The sequence below is a fragment of the Tupaia chinensis genome, unplaced genomic scaffold (genome assembly GCF_000334495.1).
Source record: "Tupaia chinensis unplaced genomic scaffold, TupChi_1.0 Scaffold000010_1, whole genome shotgun sequence".
Classification (NCBI taxonomy): domain Eukaryota; kingdom Metazoa; phylum Chordata; class Mammalia; order Scandentia; family Tupaiidae; genus Tupaia; species Tupaia belangeri.
The window spans coordinates 407,785-433,201 of record NW_006159440.1 but is presented as its reverse complement, the minus strand read 5'-3'; the positions used below and the strand labels follow the sequence as shown (position 1 = coordinate 433,201).

The 25,417-nt window shown below is 46.5% G+C and overlaps 2 pseudogenes; both read right to left on the bottom strand.

The window, feature by feature from the left end:
- The window catches only part of LOC102471310 (cytochrome b-c1 complex subunit Rieske, mitochondrial-like), a 17,298-nt pseudogene extending 847 nt beyond the window's left edge, over window positions 1–16,451 (bottom strand).
- A 744-nt stretch (window positions 16,452–17,195) lies between these two features.
- Window positions 17,196–18,037, bottom strand: LOC106733519 (60S ribosomal protein L6 pseudogene; annotated as a pseudogene).
- Between the last annotated feature and the right edge of the window lie 7,380 nt (window positions 18,038–25,417).

Genomic DNA, 25,417 nt, shown 5'->3' with positions numbered 1-25,417 from the left:
CGGTTCAGCCCAGCAGGCACCGCTCCAGCCTCCCCGAGGTCACCCGGTGTTGGCCTTACAGACTGAAAAATCCTCTGGGGCCAGCAGGTAGCATTTTGATAAGTTAAGGTGCCGAGTCCCACTTGGCCCATTCCACTGTACGAGTCCTGCGTCCTGCGTCCTTCCTGAAAGACGTGCGGGGTGTGAGTGCTGAAAATCTCAAGTGTAGAATGGGGGGAAAGGAATTGTGGGGTGGCCATCCCCTCAGGAGGGTGATCTCAATCTCCCTCTCTCTCTCTCTCTCTGTCCCTCCCTCGGTCCCTCTCTGGCGCGCTGGGGGGGTGGGGGGAGAGCTGTGATCACACTTCCCTGTTGGTCCAGATAGCGCTTACACTTTGTCACTTTCTCTCTCTCACTCTCGCTCTGTTCCTCTCTGGTCAAATTAAAATAAGTAAATAAATGAAGTTAAATTTTAAAATAATTCTTAAAAAAAATTAAAAAGTGCATTTAAAACATCAGGCAGGGCGGCTACTTTGCGGGTGTCATTGGCATTTTGGGAAAAGATACTATTTGAGCTGGAAAGGACCTCTGAGACAGCCGGAGCAGCGAGTACCGAAGTGTGTCCCACGGAGCTCTGGCCCCAAGAAAGGCAGCAGAACAGAAGTGGCGGTGGGTGAACAAGGGCAGGTGCTGCGCTGTTCACTTCAGGGGTTCACGCTGGCAGCTCCAGGGCCAGACACACTGGCCACGCACTCGCACTCGCGGCCCCAGCTTCCACAAATTCTCCACGTGGGCATCACTCCTGTCCTTCCAGGAAGTGGTAGCAGTCGCCACCCCATGGCATGAGTGGAGTCCTCTGAGTCCTCTCTTTCTCTTCGTGCAATTACAGCCCCAAAATCGCTCCCAACTGCCCACCTCCGCCCCATTTCACTGTTACCCACCACCACCACCACCGGCCTCAACGGCTCTGCCTCCTCCAGCCTCTTCTCTACCAAATGGGAACCACTGTCCAGATTGAAACCTTCAGTAGCTGTTGCCTCCCTTAGAATGCAGCCCCCACACCAGGGCTGGACAGCGGGGCAGCCGTGGGGCGTGGGGCTCTGCAGGGCTGACCCACAGGAGAAGGTTCAGGGTCTGTGTCCAGAGGCCCCAGGAGTATGGTGGGCTCATGAGTACCTGTGATCAGGCTGCGGCCGGGGGTGGATCATAGCTTCAAGGTGCTGTTGGGGGTTCTCTCTCTCTCTCTCTCTCTCTGAAGAAATGAAGAAATTGTTAAAAAGAATAAAGTCCCCAATCCCTGGAAAGACCTCTGAGTTCCACTGGAAGTTCAAGGTCCATTCAAACTAGCTTCGGCCTGGGCTTATCCAGAGTCTCCCACTCTTGTAGAACCTGTTGCCTTTTTCCTCCGGCAACTCCTATGCATCCTGCGGGTCTCAGCGTCTTTGAGAGTGCCCTGCAACATGCTCTCACAGCACCCCAGAATCAGCCAGGGCTGGTGTGACAGGAGGGACTGTGTCCTGGCGGGGACCGACTCACAGCGACGTCTGTTTAGGAGGCAGCCTGCAGACACTTTTGAAGAAAGAATGCACCAAGTGCAAAATGAAATGAAAATCTCTCTCACATTTAATCCAGCTCAGAATTTCCCAAATTTTCCCACAAAATTCTCTTCTCTTTTAACCCTACCAAACTTCCACTCCTCAGAAAACGGGGTGGAAAAGTAGATCTATTCCAAGTATCTCACTTTATAGAAGATTCTGAGGCCCAGAGAGGTAAAAAAGAACGGACCCAAGTCATTTAGCCTGTTAGTTCTTGAGAATATAATTTACTCTTAGAAAATACCTAGAGCATAGTAAAATTTAACTTCTACCACTACCAGGAGGTGTCTTTTTTTAAAAAAAAATCTTTTAAAATAATTATTTATTTATTATCATTCCTTTTCCATTTTGAACAGAGAGAGAGATAGAGAACGAGGTCTGGGACTTGAACTGCAGTTGGTCACATGGGAGTCCAGTGCCCCCAACCACCCCACCACCTGCTGGGCCCCTGGTGGTGTTTTTAAGCCAAGAAATACCATGGAAATTAGAAATCATTTTTGTAGAGAAATTTTTGCTATAGGACACATGCACTTGTCAGAGAGAGAGAGAGAGAGAGAGAGAAAGTGAGAAATCACTCCCCAGGGGGATGACCATGCCACAGTCCCTTCTCCTCCATTCTCCTCTCAGGATTTGGGGCATGCATGCACACACGCCTAGTCTGAGTTCAAGCTGCCAGGTCTGAGACTTGAACTGTGGTCTGCTACGTGGAAGACCAGCAACATAACCATTACACCATCTGCTGATCCCTAGAAATCCTAATTAAGGTAAGAGGACAGGGCTAGGCAAGGAAGATGAAAAAACAGTTTCTCATCACTCACACTGATGTAAGTTAATTTATTAAAGAGTTAAAGCAAAAATAAGAGCAAAACTTAGGGGGAAAATGTAGGAGACTATTTAACTGAATTATCAATAAGAATGTTCTAAATTTTTTTTGTACACTAGTCTGTCATTTTTAATTAGAATTAGCTATGAAACATTGCACCTTTAAACTGAGCTTAACAATGTTCAACAGTGGCTAAATTATCAAAGCCATTAATGTTAATGTTTGCAAATACATTATTGGCAATTCTTAAATATTTCAAATCAATCAACTTGAAGTGCCTAAGGCCTGCTCTCAGGTGACTGTACTGAAGTGACACCAAGACTGAAGGAAGCCTGTGCCTTAAGGCCAAGTCTCTAACCAACAGCCACAAGTCACTGGTGAACTCACAGAGGGGAATCTGGAGGTTGAGAGGCGCAGGCCCTGTACTGATCCCGCCAGGGGCATCACAGTGTGACCCATGACAAGGACAGTGATAGCCATCACAGTGTGACCCGTGACAAGGACAGTGATAGCCATCACAGTGTGACCCGTGACAAGGGCAGTGATAGCCACCCAAACCTCCTGCATTTGCAATGGGCCCACCGAGGCCAGTGCAGACACCTATCAGGATAACCCACTCAGGTTTCCTTACCTGCTCTAAGTCGTGCTGCGGATCCCTCAACCGGGACACATCGCCTGCAGCTTCCTGAGCGAGGTCCTCCTGGGTTCTACGGCGCACAAACAGGGGTTTGCCTCTCCAGTTGAATGCCACATTCTTGCCTTCTGGAATATCCGACGGCTTGATTTCCGTCTTGGACGTGGCCGACACATCAGCAGAAGCACTCCTGCGGGGGAAACAAGCTGGGAGACAGCATTTCCGGCAGCGTCTGCGCGCCCACAGTAGCTGCTGCAGTCCAGGTAGGAGAAACCTCTTCTGGCCTCACTCGAAGACTGTGTACCGTCCAAAACTTCAGTGCAGGTAGTCAGAGAAGTCAGGCACTTCCATGTCTGCATGGGAATAACCAACAAGCAGCGCCACGGAGGCCCACGAAGGCGACCAAAGGTTGACCCACCGCCTGTCCCGCCACGGGAAGGGCCTCCTCATTTCCAGAACAGGCAGCTCCGAGGTGGCGGGCACCGGGTCCTGCACCAGGGGCCAGCACTCCTGCCACCCCACCGGACGTGGCTGACAGGACCAGCGCGAACAGGCCCAAGCCGGTGGCAACCAGACTGTTCTAAATTTAAAAGCAATAGAAGAGGGCACAGAACACGACGTGACTATTAAAAATTAAAATGTTTACATGTCAAAACATAGAAACTATTTGCAGCCTAAGTTAATTTAATTTTTCAAAAAAGGTGGTTAAGGTGCTGGACTCCCACATAGTCATCCACAGTTCAAGTCCTGGACCCAACAGCTTGAAAATCATGCTGGGTGCATGTGCACGCATGCTCAGAATTCCAGGAGGAGAAGGAATTGCTGTGTGATCAACCACCCCAGGGGGTGATTTCTCACTTTTCCTCTCACTATCTCTCTCCAGGGAGCACACAGGCCCTATGGCCAAAAAACAGAAAAAAAAAAAGAAAGAAGAGAAAAAAATAGGAAAAACACTAGAAGGGCAATGTTTAGTAAACATTAAAAAAGTTTATCCTAACTGGAATTCAAACAAATGCAGGTTGAAATTCCAAGAAACCATTGTCACTGCTTTGTTTTTTAGGTTTTTGGCCGTAGGACATGTACCCTAGAGACAAGGAGAGTGAGAAGTCAGTCTCACTGCAGTCCCTTCTTGTTCTCCCGTTGGGACTTTGGACAGCGTGCGCACATGCCCAGCATGATTTTTAAGCCACCAAGTGTGGGATTCAAACCTCAGTCAGCCAAGTGGGAGTCCAGCACCTTAACCACCATGTCACCTGCTGGCCCAAAGACTAAACCACTTATATACAAACCTAGGACCAAACTCCCTTCACCCCCATATACCCCAATAACTGTTATGATCAGTACTTGTTCCAGCAGTTCATGTTATTTTCTTTAAGGAAATACTGTTTTCCTCAAAGGAAGTAAGATTTCATTATTTCCCTAAATAAAGTAACGTTTCATATTATTTCAGTGGGAGGAGGGGACTTTCCTGTTAAGTGACTGAGGGCTTGCAAATATATTTTTAATTATTTATTTAATTTTCTTTATTTATTCACTTATTTTCATTTGACAGAGAGAGAGAGAGAGAGAGCGCATGCACGTGAGCGAGCCACCAGGTCCAGGACTTGAACCGGGTCTGTCATATGGGAGAGTCCAGTGCCTTAACTACCACCACCTGCCGGCCCCCTGAGGGCTTGCAAATTAAAAGACGAAAAGGTGAGAACAGCTGGCGGCTAGCGTGGTGGTCGTTGGAAATCTCTAAGCTTTCCATGCTACTCTTTTTTTCTAAGACGACTTTTTAATAGCTTACATCAGAGGTCTTCATTTTCCTGAAATTTTAGTCCAACCTCAAAGTTTTTCTCATTCATCACGGTAGGTAATTAGGAATTTACCTTGGGTTTTTTCTGAACAATTTTCTGGTTCTGTGTGTGACCACACAGTGGGGTGATTTGGGGAGGAGTAACTCAAAGGGGCGGTTAGATTTGGGGGCTTATGTACTTAGCAGGGGAAAGGGAGGGGAAAGAAAAACTCCTATGGGAAGAACAATGGGTTTCTTTGGGAAAGACGACTGGGTTTTCAGGACAACAAACAGGTGATAAGAAAGTCTGTGATGTTTGTTTATACAGGTCTAAGTCGGCCTTTGAGTCTTCTCAGGGCCATAAAACTCATCCAGATAGGACAGGAAAGAGCGCGCTTAACCCAGAAGGAGAATGTGTGGCATCACTTCCCAGAAGCTGCTGTTTTTACTGAAGATTAGGGAAACGCCAGGTCTTCCTTCCTCACGTATTGATCCTCAGTTGTCTTTAGTTCAATTGTCCTGAATTCCAAGTGGCATATTTAGGGGTGGCTTATCCTGAGCACCTTCGGTTCAGTAAGTTTTATAAAGTAGGGGACAGCTAGTATGTATGACTCATTTCAAAAGGTATCAGTAATGTAACATAAATGACATAGAAGTGTAAATTATCACGCAAACTACTTCTATAAATTTCCACCTAGTCAAATGACAAGATCGCAACACGTATAAAGTTGCCGTCCGAGCAGTTACCCACTTATATAATACAGCATTTGACAACATATCTAATATTTCCTAGTCTGATGCCTTTCCTAGATCGTATGTTTTTTAAGCTCAGTGAGTAGTTAGCTTGGTCTTTAGAAATCTCGAAGCTTTAGTACCACCATTTTCTCTAGCACAATTTTTAATATCTTAAGTTTGAGGTTTTCTTCATTTTTCCAAAAATTTCAAACAACCCCAGTATCTAGTTTCCAAAGTTCTCCTCATTAACCACAGTAGATAGTCAGGAATTTACCTGGAGCTTTTTTTCTGAACAATTTTGTGATTTTTGTCTTTACAGGAAAGATCATAAATTACTAGGAACATTTTCAATGCAATGCTTTATTTTGAATAAGAGCAAGAACTCTATCAAAAGTTTCCCCCCAAGAAATTTCTTAACAAGTAAACAAACAAAAAGAAAAGGTGAAAAATGTCCTTCGAAAGAACTCAGATGATGCCGATTTTCCAAAGGGTTTATTATCGTGTCTAATCTCATTTTAGTTTCCGAGCGTATTTCACGTCTGACATAATCTCCGAATTAGTCCCTAGACGTCCATTATAAACGTTTGGAAATTCGAAAAGTTACCAGTGGTTCACACTTTCCCATGAAGTTCTTGAAATACGCCAGCCCCCGCAGTGGGTTGAGAAAAGATGAATCGCTTGTGGGTGGGTGACTTAAATAGCTGAAGATGTCCCAGAAGAGGGTTTTCAGCGCACGCGGATTTCCTGGGTGGTAGCTACAGATACTGGGGGGAAGAGGGGGGTCTCGCTGGGGCCACCCGCTTGATCCCGTTCACTCTTAATCTACAAGCAGAAGAAACCCGAGTGTAGACGATCGGGATTCTGGGAGAAAGATGAAACCAGGCTGACAGGTGGTATCTGCGAGCCCCAGGAGAGGGACAGGCAGGCGGGCGCGTTCGGGGAGGCAAAGTCGGGACGTGGCCACGCAGCCCTGAAATCCACAGGACAAGCCACTCCGGCGCGGCCGGACGCTGAATTTCCTCCGCAGCTCTCAGGCGGCGGGCGGGGTCGGGTCGGGTCGGGACCGGACGGGATGGGTGGCGGGTGCGCTCCCACCCCGGAGGACGCCCCACCCACACTGACGCGCAGCTCCGCGCAGCCCTCTTGGCGGCGATCGCAGCCAGGTTCACTTTCGTATTTAGCTAGGCGCTACCCACAATGCATCTGTAAAACTGGATTGCAAAAAAGCCCAGCGAACAACAGAATTCCTACAAATGCTACTTAAAAGAAAGTCTTTTTCTTTTGTTTCCAAGATCTTTTCTAAAGGGGTTTTATGTGGTTTATTTTTGGTGGTTGAGATGTAGCCCACAAAAAAATCCCCTAACTTAAAAGAGAATTAGAATTAGAACTATAAATAGGCAGAGATCTACATGTACGTTCAGTTGGTCCGAGGACTGTGGGTTATTGTTAAGCTGATTAACATTGTCTCCCTCCCACGTCCAAATTTGACTAGCTGTGATCTTTTTCCCTCATGCTAGTTTGTTGATTTGAGTTCTTCCAAAACAGTCTGTTTTTAAAAGAACGATTTTCAGCCGCATACATGTATTTACCGTCGAAGTATCGGAGGGGAAAGGCTGAGAAGGGAATAGTTTTGTTTTAGTTTTCAACCTATTAAAGAGTATATTTGTTTTTTTAAAAATCTCATAAATCATAAATGAACAATTTTGAGATTAATTTGCAACTAGATAGCAATATATTTCTCACTGTAAACCAGGAGGAAGAAGAGAAAAGTTAATTGAAAAAGCTTCCTTGCAAAGGTATACCCCACATAATCTCATATCCCTGGGTTATCGACCGTATATAAATAAATGTGTGTGCATTTGTGTAAGGGCTAGAAAAAAACCTGGGCGATAATACACTAGGTTACTACTGTTTACATAACTCTGGGGAGCGGCAGTTCAGAGGAGGGCTTTTAAAGAAACTTTCAGGGTAAAAAAATACATATAAAAAGTTTGTTGCTGGGGGACCAGCAGGTGGCGTGGTGATTGAGGCATTGGACACTCACAAGTGATCAACCACAGTTCAAATCCAGGACCTGGCGGTTTGCTTTCTCACTTTCTTCTCTCTGGTCAAATTAAACTAAGTGAATGAACTAATAAAAATAAATAATTCTTTTAAAAAAAGTGTGTTGCTATAAATTCAGTAATCCTTCAAGTGTTCTGCAAGTGAGTAGATAGTGGACTTTTTTGCTTAGTCGGTTACTTTGCAGTCAGAGTCACTCAACAGGTTCTGACAGGACCCACAGGCTTTTTTTACTATTAAATAAGCTTCATGTCATTATAGAGAAATGCACATCCTCTATTGTAAATTTACTCAAAAAGAAAACAAAACAACCAAAAACCTTTTAAAAATTTGGGGGTGGGAGCATTGCATGGTGGTTAAAGGAGCTGGACTCCCACATGGCTGACCATGGTTTGAGACCCGGACTTGGCAGCTTGCTTTCTCACTTTCTCTCTCTGGTCAAATTAAAAATACATAAATAAATTAAATAAATCTAAAAAATTCATTGGTTGGAGCACCCTACTTTTTTTTTTAAGAATTATTTTATTTACTTATTATTATTATTTTCCAGTTTGATCAGAAAATTAAAAATACATAAATAAATTAAATAAATAATTCTAAAAAATTCATTGGTTGGAGCACCCTACTTTTTTTTTTTAAGAATTATTTTATTTACTTATTATTATTATTTTCCAGTTTGATCAGAGAGAGACAGAGAGAGAGGAAGTGAGAAAGCAAGCCACCAGGTCCAAGACTTGAACTGTGGTTGGCCATGTGGGAGTCCAGTGCCTTTAACCACCATGCCACTTGCTGGCCCCAAAGCACACTATTTTTACTGAATCTTGATAGATGAAAAGGCACCATTTGTCAATATGGATTTTTTTCCCAAATTATTTATTTCATTTTATTTGTCATTCTTTTATTATTATTTAATTTGCTAGAGGGCACAGGTGCTCACCAGAGAGAGACAGACAAAGAGAGAGAGAAAGAGGGAGAAAGTGAGAAAGCAAGCCACCAGGTCCAAGACTTGAACTGTGGTTGGCCATGTGGGAGTCCAGTGCCTTTAACCACCATGCCACCTGCTGGCCCCAATACACATGGTTTTTAGGGACCCAGTGACAACAGGTGTTGTGCATCCCTCAGCCTTTGTAAAACTATTAATGTTACTTTAATTAAAGGTTGAATTTTAAGGCACTGAGGTACAAAACCCGCCAATTTCTAGAATGCCTGGTATTCTAGAAATATTAGAATATTAGAATCTTATTCAATGTTGTAAACATGATAGGCATGATATTACAATCAATATGTATCTCGGATTATATATATACTGAGAAGGAAATGGATTAGAACTAAGATTGTGTGTCTTTTTGATCCATGACTCCACCCCGAGTGACAAAGATTAAAATCACATTTTAGTGTCTAATCATTTTTCTACAAAAATGTCTGTCCTAGGGAAATATGTAGCATCCTTACCAAATAATGAAAATGTTCAAATGTTTTGAAAGAGAGGGAGAGCTTGTTGAAATGACTTATCATCAACCTTGTCATATCATGGAATTAAGCAGTAAGCCTGCCTCCTGGTATTCATTATTCATGCCCTGCATAATCCCCTGTCCTTGAGTGTGGTCTGAAGTTGCTGACTCATTTCTAAGGAATTGAATGAAGCCAAAGGAAAGTCTCTGCTCGCTCTAGGGAAAGCCAACTGCCACGTACTGTGCGGCCGAAGAGGCATGGAACTGCGTGTGCAGCCGGCACCGGGAGGCCCAAGCCTGGCAACAGCCCTGACACTGAGCGCCTGGCCCAGCTTTCCCCACTTGAGCTGTGAGATGACCACAGCACCTCCAAAACTTTCCATTCAGCCTGAGCCCCCAGCTGACCATGCCAGGATTTCTCTCCCACAGCTCTAGGAAGAAAATAAACGAATGTGGTCTTGGGTTGGCTGAATTTGTCGTGTACAATCAGTAACGAATACACGCGTTTTATGAAAAGAGCTGCCCTTGCTTACGCAGCCTTGGAGCCCGTTGTTTAGAAGTCTCCCTTGCCGTCAACTTGTGATCCACACAGGAAAATGGGCTGTCCTCCTTTAACTGCCCCCCATTTCGACCAAGAATGTGCTGCCCAGCCTATGCTTATCCTATTCGATATCCTTGATCTGGACAAACTTTGGGCCATTTTGAAAAGCATAACTCCCTTCCAAAAGAGGAGGATCCACCCACAAGGAAGACTGTAAAAGAATACTCCATTGCTTCTGAAGACAATGTTACCTGGTTTCAAATATGTTTCGAACAATGGCTGCATCATTAGATGAATTGTTCCAAGGTGACATTTTGAAAGGGGTATCTACTTTGATACTTGATGCACTGTGTACTCAATCAATCAATTCTAACAAACAGAAGGCACTTCCTACTGATGACAACTATGTAGGTAGGTGCTATTATCCCTTTTTTTTTTTTTTTTGGAGAGGTTTTTGCTATAGGGCACATGCGCTCACCAGAAAGGCAGAGAGAGACAGAGACAGAGAGACAGAAAGAGAAAAATCACCCCCAGGGGGGATGGCCACGCCGCAATCCCTTCTCCTCCATTCTCTTCTCGGGATCTTGGGCATGCACGCACATGCGCCTGGCGTGAGTTTTAAGCCACCGGGTCCAGGACGCGAACCGCAGTCGGCTACATGGGAGTCCAGCAACATAGCCATTACGCTAACTGCTGGCCCCTTTTCTCTCCCTCTTTTTTTTTCCCCCCTTTTTTTGGAGAGGCTATTATCCATTTCTTAGAGATGGGGAAACTGAGGCAGAGAGAGGACTTGCCCGGGAGCACAGGTGGGTTAGCGGCATACCAGGGTTTTAGAAGACCAATGCGCTATCCACTGCAGGCTTTCCATCCAGCATTCCGGTGTCTAAAGATTTAAGCTTTTCTACAAAGCCCTCTCGCTCCTAGGTGTGTGCACTTTGAGTTCTAGTTTTATCTCATGCTATAACAAGTTCAAGACCACAAGGAGGAAGTGTTAGTTCTGAGCCAGCCAGTGGTGTGGTGGTTCAGGTGGCTGGTTTCCACATGGCCGACGTGACCACTGTGTGGGTTGAGTCCTCGACCTGGGAGTCCCACAGGGAGTGACAGTCTCTGGACTCTACAAGGCGGCAGGTCACTCTTCACTGGGGGTAGATATCGTTATCTGGTAACAATCTCCACTTTCACACTGTTGTCCTTGAACGGTGCAGTTTCCATTCCCCCCCCCCCAGGGGAGTAACAGGCGGGACAGCCAGGCAAGGGCGAGGTCGCGTGTCTGCAGCTTCCTGTGCACAGTAAATGTTCAGATGTTCTTGACTGGATGAAAACTCCTTTCACCCGCATGAGAGCTTGTCAGGATCTAGTGACTTAGCTGCAGGTGTCTTGGTCTAAATGGCACAAACATAAACCCTGAAGAGTCCTGACAAGGAAAGCCCAAGGTTAATACATTAAAATTACAACCTGGGGACCAGTGGGTGGTGTGGTGGATGAGGTGCTGGACTCCCACATGGCTGACTACAGTTCAAGTCTCAGACCTGGCGGCTTGCTTTCTTCCCTTCCCTTTCTCTTTGGTCAATTTTTTTAAAATGACAATAATAACATATATAATTAAATAAATAATAATCTAAAAATAAAACAAAATACTATGGCCTATCAGCACCTTGCTCTGGGCCCTGTGTGTCGCCAGTGAGAGGGCAGGATTGGTGAGACTGAAAGATGAATAAGACCTCTCCAACCAGGCATGGACAGGGATTAGCACAGGACGAGCCACTGACAGGAATGGCCAAGCAGTCCCCAAATGCAGCTCCAACCCCGTGTTTCCCCCTCTGCTCCCAGTGCTCCACCTTGGCTCTGCAGAGAGACTTGGGCAGATGGGGACCTGGAAGCAGTGGTACCACGCACCCCATACTCCACATTCTGCCACCTCACACCAAGCAAACCAGGGCTTTGAAAAGGAATGTAGGGTCAGCAGATGGCATAGAGGTTATGTTGCTGGACCCATGTGGCCAACTGTGGTTCAAGTCCCAGACCTGATGACTTGAAACTCACGCTGGACATATGTATATGCATGCCCAAGATCCCAGGAGGAGAATGGAGGAGAAGGGATTGTGATGTGGCCATCCCTACTCCCCAGGGGGCTGATTTCTCACTTTCCCTCTCACTGTTTCTCTCTAACCCCCAGGGAGCATTCGAGCCCTAAGACGAAAAATTTCTCAAAATAAGAAGAGAAAAGGAATGTAAAAGGACTACGCCTGGTGGGAAATGTGGTTGCCCTGAGCTCCCAGAATCGACCTATCTCGGGACCAGCAGTTAGTGTAATGGCTATGTCGCTGGACTCTCACGTAGTCGACCATGGTTCGCGTCCCAGACCCGGTGGCTTAAACTCACGCCGGGCGCGTGCTTGTACATGCCCAGAGAGGAAAATGGAGGAGAAGGGATTGCGGTGTGGCCATCCCCTCTGGGGCGTGATTTCTCGCTTTCTGTCTCTTTGTCTCTCTCTGTCTAGCTGGTGAGCACACGCGCCCTATAGCAAAAACCTCTCCAAAAAAAAAAAAGAATCGACCTATCTTAACAACAGCCAGCTGGGTTGGGACAGGAACTTTATCCTAAGTGGCCACAGCATAGGAGAAATGGTGACCAAAGAAGATGTCATCAGTCATTTAAGAAATGCAGTGGGGCCAGCAGGGGGGTTGGTGGTTAAGGCGGCTGGATCCCAGGATCCCACGTGGCTGACTGTATAATTCTAGTCCTAGGCCCTGTGACTTGGAACACACAATGGGCCGTGCCACGTGCCCCAACCAACAGGAGAATGGACAAGAAGGGACCATGGGTGGTCACCCCCCCTGGGGGGTACAGTTTCACTTTCCCTCCCTCTCTCTCTCCCCCTCTCCAGCGAGTATATGTACCTTTAGTAAATTAGTGATAATAATAGTAATAATAGTACTACCTCGTGGAATGTTAGGTTAGACAACTAGACTTAGCACAGTCTCTATCAGTAATGGCTCCATTAATGTTATTTAATTATTACAATGATTGTCTCTCTCTGGTCAAATTTTAAAATAATAATAATAATAATAAATAAAATGAAATAAAATGGGAGCCACAGCTGGCATGGTGGTTAAGGCACACCAGACTCCCATGTGGCTGATCATGGTTGGAGCCCTGGATCTAGCAGCTTGCTTTCTCATTTTCTCTCTCTCCCTCACTGTCTCTCTCTCTAGTCAAATTTTAAAAATTATAACAATACATTAAATCAAATAATTACTTAAATTATTACAATGATAGCCTTTTATAACTTTTAAAAGTTTATTTATTTCCTCAGAGAGACAGCTACCTTCCCACAGGACTCCACTCCCAGCTGCAGCCAGCCTGAACCATGGGCACACATGGCCTGGCGTGTGCAGAGGTCCTGGATATGAACCCAGATGCTCCGAAATCACATGAGTTGACACAGCTTGTGCTGATCTTAAGGACAGATAACAAGCTTGTGCTAAACCCGAGTGCCTGAGGCACAGGCAGGCAGGCCGGCCTGAGCCCTCTGCCTGCTCCTGGGCCTTCAGGTCTGTCCTGGGCTCTGCTCCTCCAGCCCTGGTCAAATGCAGCCTCTCTCTACCCATTGGGCCTTCCTGCACTAGCCCCAGGTGGGCGGCTTCCCACCCTCCCTTGCTGGGGCTAAGACCTGACCTCCTTGGTCCATCCAGCCCTGCGGCCTCACTCTGAACTCACCTGGTGACTGTCCCAGATGGGCAGGAAAGGATTGTTCTTGGAACTCAGTTTCTACAGAGATACAGAAAATGCCAAGACTGGCCCCAAGGTCTGGTGGTGAAGGGAGCCGGATCCCATATGTTCAACCAGGCATTTCAAATCCCAGCCCTGGTGGCCTGAAGAAAATGGGTACATGTGCACATGTGCCCCCAATCCTGGCAGGATGGAGAAATGGAGAAGGGATTGCAGTGTGATCATGCCCCGTAGGTGGGTGGTGCTTTCTCATTTTCTCTGTTTCTCTCTGACCTATGATGTGCCCTCTGGCAATTTTTTTTAAAGCAATAAACTTCAGGTGGAGGCTCTTAATATAGTAAAGGGCACCGACTGCCAGCCCTCGAACCAGGGGCTGCTGCAGCTGGCTCTGGAGCACAGCAGAAGAGGCCCAGCGGGGCTGCTCACAAGTCCCCTCCCACCTCACAGACTGGGGCTCCCTGGGGCCTGTGAGGGCTCTTCTGCTTTACGGAGGAGGAAAGCCAGGCCCAGAGGAGGCAGGCTGGGTCACAGTGGCGGAGGCTGGACAGCTGCAGACCCAGCGCCAGACCCAGACCCTGCAAACCTGCACAGCGGCAGCCTGAACCAGAACCAAGAGGTGCAGGGGTGCGGTGCCGGATATGAGGCTACAGGTCCGAGGCTACAGGTTTGGGCAGACAGGGAGAAAAGAGCTTGAGGAAAAAGAAGGAAGATTTAAAAGGGAAACAAGGCCCTGCCGGGTCCACCTGCCAAAACCAAAGCACACAAAGCCCTCCTGTCTGCTGCGGGCGGGCCTGCTGCTCCCATAATGCCAGAGGCATTGTGGTCGCCTCCTCCAGGCTGACTAGCCGGATGCCCAGGCACAAAGGCCGCCTGTTCCGTGTGGCCTGCGGCTCTGGGCATCCGCTTGCCGACCTCGCCTGGGTGGCTGCCTGGGCCCAGGACTGCTCTGGGCGGCCACGTGCCACGTTCCAGCCCGGCCTCCTGGCCGAGCAAGCCCCAAGGGGCTCAGACTCTGCCCACAGCCTGAGCTGGCTCTTGCCCAGCACCACAGAGCTGGCACCCACCTTGGCCACCGTGGCTTCTGGAAAGAATCGCCTCCCAATACCATCTCCCCGGCCGACGTCCCTGGCTCCCACATCCTTTAAGATCCTTGCCTGAGAATAACGAGCGCTGTCTTCAAACCAGGCTCCCCAAGACGGGAGGTGGGGGGCTCCCCTGGGGGAGTGTTTAAATCTTATTCCAGGTGTAGGGCCGGCGATGTGAAGAACAGCACAGTTGAGCTCCGCGCTACTGACACGCGAAGGCCCCCGAGTTCTGGCGGCTTAGTCGAAGTCCCTGTTCAGGTTGGATCCGGGTTTGGGACACCTACTGGGGTCGGATGCAGGCGTCTACGGGGCGCTGTTACCCTGCAAGCCGTGTCATGCTGAGCTCTCATTCTGACTGGCTGAGCTGCGCAGTGCAGGAAGGGCCCAAGGCAGACGCTGTCCCCACACAGCACGCCTCTGGCTTTCAGGGTCCTGGCTCTTCCCCGTGTAATTCTCCCACAGCGTGAGCACCGTATTTCTGCTGTTTTCTCAGTGGATTTTACAGGAAGGACCTTCCTTTGTGCTATCCGATCATAATTTGCCATTTTATATCGGCATAACTCCCTACCTCTCAAATAGCTGTGGGAAAATACGCTTCCTGTGTTTCCTGTTGTTAGATATTTACCGGGGAGGACTACAGGGGAGGGGTAATTTGGGGTACTGGACTACAGGGTACGGGTAATTTTGGGTATCCTCCCCCAGGATAGCAGATGGGCTAAGAGCCTAGGGGAAGGAGGAGAAAGGGGTGGGAGAGGACAAACTTTTCCTGCTTTTACAGCTAGTTATTTAATTTTCTCAGATTTTTACACCAGATTTTCTTCTTTTTTAATAACCTTTTTTTTTTAAGTATTTGCCTTAGGGTGCATGAGAGGGAAAGTGAGAAATCATCCCAGAGGGGATGACCACACTGCAATCCTTTTTTCTCCATTCTCCCCCCACCTCCCAGGATTTTGGGCATGCATGCATGTGTACCTGGCATGATTTTCAAGGTGCTGGGTCCAGGACTCAAACCGTGGTCGGCCATGTGGGAGTCCAGCTGCTTTAACTACCATGCCACCTGCTCCCCTGCATTTTTTTTTTTTTTTAATTTGCCAGAGCAGTCCATCAGTGGTATGGAGGTTAAGGTGGCTGGCTCCCACATGGCTGACTAAGGCTTGAGTCCTGGACCTGGTGACTTGAAAAATATGCTGGTCATGAATGCATGCATGTCCAAAATCCCCAGGGGAAAATAGAGGAGGGGTTGTGGTAGGGTCATCCCTTTGGGTGTGGTTTCTCTACCCCACACTGTAAGTGTACATGGCCTATAGCAAAATTTAAAGAATGCTAGAGGGCACGTGTCATCGCCAGAGAGAGTCGAGGAGAGAGCACCCTCCAGGGGGTGTAGTCATACCACAATCTCTTCTCTTTCATGCTCCATCCTGTCAGGATTTGGGGCACCCACACACACGTGCCCTGCATGTTTTTCAAGCCACCGGGGCCAGGATTTGAACTGTGATCAGCCATATGAGTTCTGGCTCCCTTAACCTCTAGGCTACAGGGTGGCCTAATATGACATTTTCCTAAGCTAGGGTTATGCTCAGGCTTGGGGATTTATGAACAACACCTGAAATCACATGCAGAATGTCTATACATATTGAACGTATGCAATTTTGTGGATGTAGATGCATAACTTTCACCAGAGTCCCAGTGATATTAGAAAGCTATTAGAAAGATTCTAAGAACAGTTGTTTGTAAGAGAGAAACTTCAAAGGGCCAGGCCCCATACATTAAGCTCTGCCAACCCAGGAGGCACCTCTGATGTGAGCATTTGGGAATCACACACCGGCGCGTGCTGTGGGGACAAGTCTTGGAGAGATGAAACCTCAGATGGCTCCAGGGAACAGAGTATGACACGGCGATGGGACTTGGCTGGAGTGCAGGCTGCAGGAAGGTGTGATGTGAAATGAACAGGGTGGGCCAGGTGCTTAAAAGCGTAACCGCTCTGTCATTGACAAACAAAACCTTGAAGAATTAACTGCCCTCCTTGGCTCACCTGCATTTCGGTGACTCACAAGGCCTAACGCAAGGCTACTCTCCCTGTTTTGCTGGTTTCAGTTAAAACTCTGAGACTTTGTGTAGGCCTGCTGTGTCCCCGGCCCCAGTACAGCTTTGTCGCCTTTCAGGGCTGGGTATGTGACCAACCTTGTTCCTTCCCTCTCCAGGCTAGCCCCAATCTGTCTCCTCCTCTCTCCCTGACACAGAACTCAGTGCTTATGCCCCTGGAAGCGCGTGGCAAGTGCAATGCGAGAGTGGTCACTCTTGAACCCACCTGACCCTGAGCACGGCTGGCTACCCCGCCCCTGAGGCAGGCTTGCGGCTCAGCTCCTCGAAGGTTTGGCTTTCTTAATCTTTTTGACATCTTCCAAGTGTGCAAAGACTTCAAAAAGTTCATGGAAAATGGAATCAAAGTATGAGTTTTGTTCGATCCAGTAACCTAGTGGTTATGGAGGCCGGATCCCACACAGCCAATTGCAGTTCAAATCTCGCGCCCCCACACACAACTTAAAAAACACACGAGGTGATTGTGCATGCCCCAAATCCCTACAGGATGGAGAGGAGGAGGAGAAGGGATTGTGGCGTCAGCATGCCCCATGGTCGGGGGAGGTGCCCTGGCCCTCTTTCTCCCTGTCTCTATCGGATGAGCACAAACGCTCCTCTGAGAGAGAAAAAAATTGCCCTATAGCAATTTTTCTTGTCTGCTTGTTTTATGATCAGTTATTTAATTAGGTTATTGGCAAGAAATTTAGAACACCAATTGATGAGGACAAACTCCATTTGTAAGGGCAAACACGGATCACAGGTAGCCCTGGAACTGAGGAACAGCTTTGAGTTTTGGTAAAATTTGCGAGTCCACAGCATTCTGATCAACCCTGCGTGGCTCTGAAATCTCATATTTCTCCTTCTCTGTGTCAAAGATCTCACCTTCCTGGTATCTGGGCTTCCGCAGTTTCTTTTTCTTGAGGAAAGCATCGGTAAGGTGTTTCGGGATTTTCACTTTGCTAATATTAATTTTCGTGGAGGTGGTGATGGCAAATTTCTGGTGTGTTCTATGCAGTGGAACTCGATTGAGAATCAGGGGCCCAATCACAAGTAGCAAGCCACTGCTCAGCTGCCTCAGGAAAACCACTGTCTTGCCTCTGTGGCGCCCAGTGAGGATGATCAGAATGGTCCCGGGAGTGATGCTGGCTCGCAGCTTTCTCACAGGCTGACTGAAGGATCTTTGCCCCGGCTCAACAGCTGTCGAGAATAACACCCAGGCATTCTGTGACGTTTAACCACCCAGGTAGCACTGTTCTTGTCCTCACCAATGGGTTTTGTGACAGTGACAAGAACCTTCTCTTTCTTTTCGATCCTGGATTTAGTGGCCGAGTATTTCCTCTTGTACACGGCCTTCCTGGAATCCATGGCAGATCGGGAGTTATCTGCCAACACTCCAGACTAGGACCAGGTTTGGTTGCAGTGGGAATTCTCCTTCTTGGGCTTTTTAGCCTTGGAGTCACCCTTTTTAACCTTGCCACTGGAATCAGCCTACTTGGCTTCGGATTTCTTCTTAGTATCCTGCTTTGCAGCTCTTTCACCGGCCATTCCCTTCGCACCTCGCTGAAACCTAAGAGAAAGAAAGTCTGCAAGGCCTCTCAGTCAGCCCTCAGCATGTCCCACCCCTGAAGGTGTTGACTTGATAACCTCCAGGTTTGGATGGCAAAGGATTGGGGTCCTGAAATTGAGTCTTCGCCCTAAAGCAATTTTTAAAAAGTGCAAGTTTAATTTGGTGCAAAAATGTTTTGAAATCTATAGTTTGTGGATAATATACATTTTTTTTTTTTGGAGAGATTTTCACTGTAGGGCGCGTGCGCTCGCCAGACAGACAGAGAGACATAGAGACAGAAAGCGAGAAATCACCCCCCAGGGGGGATGGTCACGCCGCAATCCCTTCTCCTCCATTCTCCTCTTGGGATCTTGGGCACGCACGCACACGCGCCCGGCGTGAGTTTTAAGCCACCGGGTCCGGGACACGAACTGCGGTCGACTACATGGGAGTCCAGCGACATAACCATTACGCTAACTGCTGGTTCCCAATATACATTTTTCATGAGCTTTTTTAACTTTTTTTTTTTTTGGAGAGGTTTTTGCTACAGGGCACATAAGCTCACCAGACAGAGAGAGACAGAGAGACAGAAAGCAAGAAATCACCCCCTGGGGGGATGGCCACGCCACAATCCCTTCTCCTCCATTCTCCCTGGTATCTTGGGCACGTACGCACACGCACCGGGCGTGAGTTTAAGCCACCAGGTCTGGGACTCAAACCACGGTCGACTACGTGGGAGTCCAGTGACATAGCCATTACACTAACTGCTGGCCCCTCATGAGCTTTTTGAACCCTCAAATATACCTCATAGCATGCAGCAGGTCCTCAACAAATACTTATCAATAACTAAAATAATAGAGCACCTGGATCCCCGTTTATTTTTTTAAATTTCCAGTTTCTCACTCATTGCTAAACTAATACAAGAAGTAAAGGATTTAAACAACTTCACTGAGGTATAATTTATGTGCCATAAAATTCAAGGATTTTTATTAATAGTAGACCTACAGAGATGTACAACCAGCACTATAGTCCAGTTTTAGAACATTTCTACCAACCACCCAAAAAGGTCTCAGACTAGCAAATTTCTTAAGTTGCCAAAGGGACAGAGAGAGAAAGGGAGGGAGGGGGACAGCACCCTTGATGGGGCTTGGTCACACTGCAGTCCCTTCTCTTCCATTTCTCCCTCCTGTCAGGATTTGGGGCACTCATGCACACATGGCCTGTGTGTTTTTCAAGCTGCCCAGGCTGGAATTCGAACAGTGGTCGCCCATGCGTGTTTCAGCTTTTCTTAACTACCAGGCTTGACTTTCTGGCACTGCAAATACACGTTTAAGCAATGAGACTACCTCGCAATCGATTGCCATCACAGACTATTGTCATTTTCTCCATATCCCTTCGTGACCTTCGTCTAAAGACAACGTTTGGGTGGTCGTTGCTGCTGTCTACAGTTCTAGCCTCTTGGCGTGTTTTAGATATAAACCGTCTGTTTATATCCCGTGCACAGAAATTCGTAAAGAAACTCTAGCAGGGAGCTGCTCAACAGAGCTGCTCAAACGCTTCCATCCACAGGATTATTCATCCTTAAAGGATCGTTTTCCTTCCCGTCCCTGCCAGTAGGCAACCATGGTTATAATCAGAACGGGTGGGAGAGAGGACAGTGTGGACACAGGCCTCAGGCTAACAGGAGCCCGACTCAGTTCTTGAGGCAGGACTGGAGATGTCGGCAGAGAGGAGGCCTTGGAAGACAAAAAAGAGCCCGAGAAGTTAAAGAATTCCAACGTCGTTCGAAAGCAACGGGGCACCACGGCGCTTTCCAGTGTGTTCTAGAGAAAAGCAGAAGTTAGCACGTGTAAAACATCAGCCTCCTAGTCCACTGGCCAAATGGTCCATCCTGAGGAATGGCCGTTGGCCCAGGAGGCCTCGTCGGGGTAAGGCCGCTGGTTGTGCCGTCTCCCCATCCACTTCCTCCTCAGACCTGCTTTCTCTTCCTGCATCTCAAGTTCTCAGGAGGCTCAGCTGTAGGCCTTGAGGCCTCCCCGAGTACAGGTGTGGTACCTCGTTCTGCACCTGTTAAACTATCCAGGTTCAGTCTCAGCTTCAGCCATTCGAGACTCGCCTTCATGGACTTTTTGAAATCTAAGAGTTGCTTTAATAATTATTCACACAATATTTTCTTAAAATAAACTATTTTTTTAACTTAGATACTGCTTTTTAGTTTTTTATCTTTATCAAAGTACATGTTACACACGATAAAGTGCATCCATTTCAATTCTGCAGTCACCCTTCAGTGAGTTTTGACAGATGTCTATACACATGAAACCACAATCAAGAACATTCCCATCATCACAGGAAAGTTCTTTCCTGGCCTGTGAAGCAAATCACCTATCCCAGGCAAACGCAGGTCTGCTTTCTATCAGCGTAGAGAATAGTTTTCCTTTTCTAGAATTTCACAAAAGGTAAGCAAACACCATGCACACCGTTCTGTCTGCCTTCTTTTGTTCACTACGATTTGAGATTAATTCATGTTGTCATATCTAGCAGTGTTTTATTCCTGGGCAATATTTCCTTTTTTTTTTTTTTCTTTTTTCTTCTTTGCTATGGGAAGTGTGCACTCACCAGAAAAAAGACAGAGTGGAATTGAGAAAGCACTCCCCAGGGGGATGGCCATACTATAATCCCTTCTACTCGGTTCTACTCTTGGCATTTCGGTCACTCACATACACACGTGCCTGGTGTGTTTTCAAGCCCCTGGGTCTTGACAATCACATCGGATGAGTGTGTGTGCATGTCCAAAATCCTGACATGAGAAGGGAGGAGAAGGGATTGTGGTGTGGTCATCCCCCGTAGGGGGTGACTTCTCATTTTCCCTCTCTCCGTCTCTCTCTGGGGAGCACACATGCCCTACAGCAAACTAAAAAAATTGAAAAGAGGATTTTTTTTCTTTGTTGACATGTCAAAGGATTGAAAGAAAGTTGGAAAGGGAAGACTTCTTTATTCTGAGTTAATGTTATTTATGCTAAATCCACAACCAGTGCTGTCTGAAAATTTCACATCCCTGACCAGAGCTCCAGCAGAGCATACCTGCAGCTTGAGGATCACTCTTTCTGCTAGCCAGGAAGGTATTGAGCCAGGAATGTGTAACAGGAAGCCCCGATAACAGTGCCTTAAACCCAGACTATTGTATTGTCCTTGTGTCACAAGAAGTATGAAGACAGGTCCGGTCCAGGACTGCTGCAATGCCATCACCCCACCACCACCACCACCACCACCACCATGGCATCAGCGTGCCAGAATATTTTTACTTTAGGCCATTCCCAGGGAAGGCTTCTGTTCTCGTGGTCTTGTGTCACAAGAAGTATGAAGACAGGTCCGGTCCAGGACTGCTGCAATGCCATCACCCCACCACCACCACCACCACCACCACCATGGCATCAGCGTGCCAGAAGCCTTCCCATCTCGTGGTCTCGGGATGACTTTCCCAGCTCCGGGTCCCAAACCCCCTTTCAGACAGGAGAAAGGGGTGCAAGTGTATCTTTCTCTTTTCTTTGCCCCTTTTTTATTATTTCACTCTAATTTTAGTGGGTTAGAAAAGGAATTCAGAGAATTGTGTGTGGTCTACCACGTTAAACAGAAGCTGTTCATGTGTGTTTATCCTTTCTTTAAAATTCATGAGAGTGTACGTATGTTCATGAGAGCGAGAGAGTGAGAGAGAGCGCCCTCTACAGGGTCCTGTCACTCTGCAATCCACCCTCCTGCCTTCCCGAGCCTCAGGATCCTTGGCACTTGCATAGCGCTTGGTGTTTTTCAAGTCAACTGGAACTGGGATCAAACCTGTGGTCAGCCTTGTGGCTTCCAGCACTACAGTCAGGTATGCCACCAATTGCACCCCCTAGGCTTGGCTTATTCATATGAGATGTCTGAGATCAGAATGGACCCCGAAAAAATGGAAGAAATTGATGAATGTGTTAGGGGTGAAAATAAATTTGGCCTGGCCAGCCTTCCAGGAAATTCCAGCCCAACCACTTTAGCACGCGGCCCTAATCACTCCGCGCAAGATGTCTAAATAGAGCACAGGGACTGTGTCTTCTTTCTGTCTTCACTCTCTCCGGAAGGCACAGTTCCACACTTCTCTAAGACCAGGCCCCAGAACTATGCTAATTCTCATTCCAGTTACTTCACCAACACCTCCTGTTATTCGTCAGGCTCAACATATATGAAGTTAAAGCTGACCAATGCTATGCCTTCGAACGTGGCCTTTCCCAAGCATTTGAGTTCATCATAACCTTGAACACACATTTTCTCCTGTCCACTGAACTTACTTTAACCTTTAGTCTCTTCAAATACAAATGATTTAAAATGGTAAAGTTAAGATTTGACAGGCAAAGATCTAGAACCACTAAGATTTACTATCACTTTCCAATCTTTGTCATTCTTTTCCGGTTAATGTGCGCATTGGAATTTGGCGAGGGAGCTCATATCTGATCACTAAGTGGAATTTGGCCTCCATGATACAAACACTGGTAAAAAACTGTTTTCCTTTTTTTATGGCAACTTCTAGATACCAACAGCCATCTGTCGGAAAGGCGAAAGATACAAGCCCGCTCACTTTGGCATAACTATTTGACTTACAATAAACACTAGGGATTACTAGAGAAAGAGGGGAGAGTCCAGAAAATAACAACTGCGAACACTAAACCTATTCTTGGTAAGGAGTTTTCTAGCCAGAGCTCTGTGTCGCAAGCGGGGAGTGAATCCTCTGCGTGTTACTGCCATCTGCTGCTGCCTTTGCATCAGAAGGGCACACTGGGAATCACAGGCAGGAAGACGATTAAGAAAAAACCAGACTTGTCTTATGGGCAGTAAACGTATAACATTGCTGAACACTTGGCACAAGTATATTCAGTTTTATTTTTATTTTTCTGTGATTCACGAATGTCTTGCAATATTTGTGACAGAGACTTCCATTAGGTAATTTGTTTCTATTTCCCATCATGCAACTATATTCATTTTGAATATTGCTTTGCATTCAGTGACTTAAAATGTAAGGAAAATAATCTAGAAAGAGAGTGGGTTTTTGATATTATTATTATACCATGAAGTTTATATGGCATCAAATCGTTTTGAAAAATTATTAAGAGAACTCATCCTAAGTTATTTAGAGAAGCTAATTCAGAGATTTATATAATGAAAGTGAAAGTGACAGCCCTGGCTGGTCCGATGGTAGTGGGTTATCAGAACTTATTAACATTAGTGTCACTAAAGTTGGTATATTGACTTACAATAAACACTAGGGATTACTAGAGAAAGAGGGGAGAGTCCAGAAAATAACAACTGCGAACACTAAACCTATTCTTGGTAAGGAGTTTTCTAGCCAGAGCTCTGTGTCGCAAGCGGGGAGTGAATCCTCTGCGTGTTACTGCCATCTGCTGCTGCCTTTGCATCAGAAGGGCACACTGGGGATCACAGGCAGGAAGACGATTAAGAAAAAACCAGACTTGTCTTATGGGCAGTAAACGTATAACATTGCTGAACACTTGGCACAAGTATATTCAGTTTTTTTTTTTTTTCTGTGATTCACGAATGTCTTGCAATATTTGTGACAGAGACTTCCATTAGGTAATTTGTTTCTATTTCCCATCATGCAACTATATTCATTTTGAATATTGCTTTGCATTCAGTGACTTAAAATGTAAGGAAAATAATCTAGAAAGAGAGTGGGTTTTTGGTATTATTATTATACCATGAAGTTTATATGGCATCAAATCGTTTTGAAAAATTATTAAGAGAACTCATCCTAAGTTATTTAGAGAAGCTAATTCAGAGATTTATATAATGAAAGTGAAAGTGACAGCCCTGGCTGGTCCGATGGTAGTGGGTTATCAGAACTTATTAACATTAGTGTCACTAAAGTTGGTATACCACCCCCCACTGCTAAATTTGACTGGCTTTTTACCATTTGATCCTGTATTCAACTAAAAAGCTAACCTTACAAAATACCCTTTGCAGGGTGTACATGAGTGCACTTTTAATCGACAGATAATCCTTGGACATGTCCATGGGATAGTCTGGTTTCTCAGTACATGAATACAGCATGTAATGATCAAGTCAGAACATGGCATATACAGCGTCTCAAACCTTCATTATTACTTCGTGCTGGGAACATTCCAAATCCTCTCTTAGCTATCCTGAAATATAAAACAAATGATTAGGAACTGTCATTCTCCATCTCTGCTGTGGAGTGCTGGAAGGCCATGAATGCACTTTTCAAGTTTATTCATGAGTGAGAGACAGAGAGACAAGCACCCTCCTGGGGGCTCGTGCCATGGTCTCCCCGTCCGCTGCAGCCTTTCCCAGCCGGCATCACTGGCAGGTGGGCCCATACCCAGTGCATACAGGTTGACAGCGGAACCAGACCGGATGTGGAGCTTGAAAACCACGCTGCCTGGGTGTGTTCGCGCGCCCCAAATCTCAGGAGGAAACTGGAGGAGAAGGGATTGCGATGTGGCCATCTCACTCATTCTCTCTTTTTTTCTCTTTCTCTCCACTGAGTATGACAATAAACTAAAGTAATAATAATAATAGTAGTAGAATTAAAAAGTAATGATAATCAGGGATCAGCAGGTGGCACGGTGGTTAAGATGCTGGAGCTCCCACATGGTTGACCAAGGTTTGAGTCCTGGACCTGGTGGTTTGCTTTCTCACATTCTCTTTCTCTCTGTGGCTCTCTCTGGTCAAATTAAAAATAAATAAATGATTGAATAGATTAAAAATGTAAATAAAAAATAATTTTTAAAAAGATAATATAATGAACAATAATAAGGTCAGCATAGTCCATCTTTCCTAGAGAGTGAGGTCATGGGAACACGCGATGCAGTAACAAATACTACTCTCTAAAGCTCCCATCTAGGTAGGAAACATTTTTCTTCTTTCTGTAGTAGAGAAGAGGTGCAGTGGTCAGTGACTGAACTGAGGCAGAAATTGTTCAAGTCCAGGATCATCAAAAGGCATAATGATTACGTCGCTGGACTCCCACACAGTCGACCACGGTTCGAGTCCCAGACCTGGAGACCTAAAACTCATGCCAGGTGTGTGTGTGTGCGTGCCTGAGATTCCCAAGAGGAGAATGGAGGATAAGGGATTGTGGCATGGCCATCCCTCCAGGGGGTGATTTCTCACTTTTGGTCTCTCTGTCTCTCTGACAAGTGCACATGCCTTATAGCAAAAATCTCTCAGGAAAAAAATTAAATAGTCCAAGTCCAAATGCCACATGAGACCATCTCTAGTCTAAACCCCGCTAGGATTTCTACCGACAGACATGGCTACAGGGAATGACAAATTCAGGCGACTCAGTCCTGCAGCCTCCCGTGCTGCCGAACCCC